This window comes from Babylonia areolata, chromosome 9, assembly GCF_041734735.1.
Source record: "Babylonia areolata isolate BAREFJ2019XMU chromosome 9, ASM4173473v1, whole genome shotgun sequence".
In the NCBI taxonomy this organism is placed as follows: Eukaryota; Metazoa; Mollusca; class Gastropoda; order Neogastropoda; family Buccinidae; genus Babylonia; species Babylonia areolata.
In genome coordinates, this window is record NC_134884.1 from 28,609,660 (window position 1) to 28,611,748 (window position 2,089).

Sequence of the window (2,089 nt, forward strand, 5' to 3'; positions counted from 1 at the left end):
CCCCCCCCCCCCCCCCCCTGCCCTTTTTAATTTTTATTTATTTAATTTTTTTTTTTTTTTTTTTTAGCACATTGTAATGTTTGAATACGACGTGAGTTTGAGAACCCTACCCTCTTAAACTGACATGTCTTCAGTTGTGTCATGATAGGTTTCCGGTTAGGGTCAGACTGGTCTCCCTTGCAGCTGTTAACACAATGTGTAAATATCGAACCAGTCTTGTCAACCTTGTGTGGATATCTTCGTTGTTTTCATTGTTTTTCCCCCTTTTTTTTCCTTTTTTTTAATTCTTCTTTTTAATCTTTCGTATGATTGCAGATGTGGTTAACTTATTTTACAGATCAGTGTCAGCAGATGACGCTATGTGAAGCGATATGATCAAGTTTGGAAATGATTCTGTTTGTAGTTTTGCCGTGCAAAAAAAATATTGCGAAAGAGAATGTGTTAACAAGTTTTGCCTGGATGTCTTTTTTTGTCTTTTTTCTTACTGACATTGCAGGATTAATGTGTGTGTGTGTGTGTGTGTGTGTGTGTGTGTGTGTGAGAGAGAGAGAGAGAGAGAGAGAGAGAGAGAAGCACTACTGTTCTTGCAAAGAATTATGCGTGTAATATACATATGATTATTCTTTCTTTTTTTTTCTTTTTTTTTTTTTTTAGTGTTATTTATAAGTTGTTTTTGTGAAGGACAGAGCTTCTTTTTGTTTTGTTTATTAACAAGTACTTGATAAAGACAACAGTATTTTTTTTATGAAAAAACGCGTGCACGAGTACGCGCGCGCACCCACACACACACACAGAGGCACGCTCACATACACTTACACACGCACGCACGCAACTACACCCGAACTCGCAGCGCACGCGAATGCACGTATGTAGCCTACGCGTGCACACTGACTAACGAGGCCGGGAAAGAAATACAAAACCGCCCATAATGAGGGGGGACTAACTGTGGTTTGCTTTTTTTTTTGCTTTTTTTTTTCCAACTGCGTCATTTCACGGGGAAAACCTGCTCTCTGAATCTCCCTCCCCCTGCCCCCCCCCCGCCCCCGCCCTCAGCACTCCCTCTCGTGCTGTCTTTCTCCCTCTCTCTCTCTCTCTTTCTCTCTCTGTGCCTCTGTATCTCTTTCTTTCACCATTTGTTTGCTCATTTCGTATTTTCGATCGATTCTTTCGTTTTCTTTGGGAATTTTGCCCATATTCGGATAAATGCTGACATTGTTACGGTATGCTTGTGCGTGAGTGGGTTTGAGTCTCGCGTTTTCGTCAGTGTCGTATGCAGTTTTATTCGAAAGGTTTGGGGAATTTGATTGTTCTTCTCTGTTCCTTTGCTTGTTTACGATCAAGCAATAGAAATTTACGAGGTGCTTATAATTTCAGCGTTTTTCTTTTCTTTTCTTTTCAAAAAGATGCCTTTAATTTGTGAGCGCCAGACTCGTCTTAACCCTGTCACTGATGACTTGTGCGTTCCATGTTGATCAATTCTTAAACTGGTGAATGATTAGCATTGGTCATTCTTTCTCTCTTTCTCCTCAGTTTCCTCCAACCCTTCCTCCTTCCTTTTCTCGCTCACTCTCTTTTCCCCATTTGCACCCCCCCCCACTCCCACCACCATCCCCGCCTCTCTCACCTTCCCTTCCTCTTTCCCCCTACCCATCTCTTTCCTTACACATTCTCTGTCTTCCCATACATGTCCCTCCCCTCAGCCCATCTCTCCATCCCCCCCCTCCTCACCTTTTCTCTCTCTCTCTCTGTCTTTGTGCCTCTGCCTCATCCCCCCTTCTCTCTCTCTCTCCGTGTCTTTGTGTTCTTGTCTCATCCCCTCTCTCTCCGTGTCTTTGTGTTCTTGTCTCATCCCCTCTCTCTCCGTGTCTTTGTGTTCTTGTCTCATCCCCTCTCTCTCCGTGTCTTTGTGTTCTGGTCTCATCCCCTCTCTCTCTCTCTCCGTGTCTTTGTGTTCTGGTCTCATCCCCTCTCTCTCTCTCCGTGTCTTTGTGTTCCTGTCTCATCCCCTCTCTCTCCGTGTCTTTGTGTTCCTGTCTCATCCTCTCTCTCTCTCCGTGTCTTTGTGTTCCTGTCTCATCCTCTCTCTCTC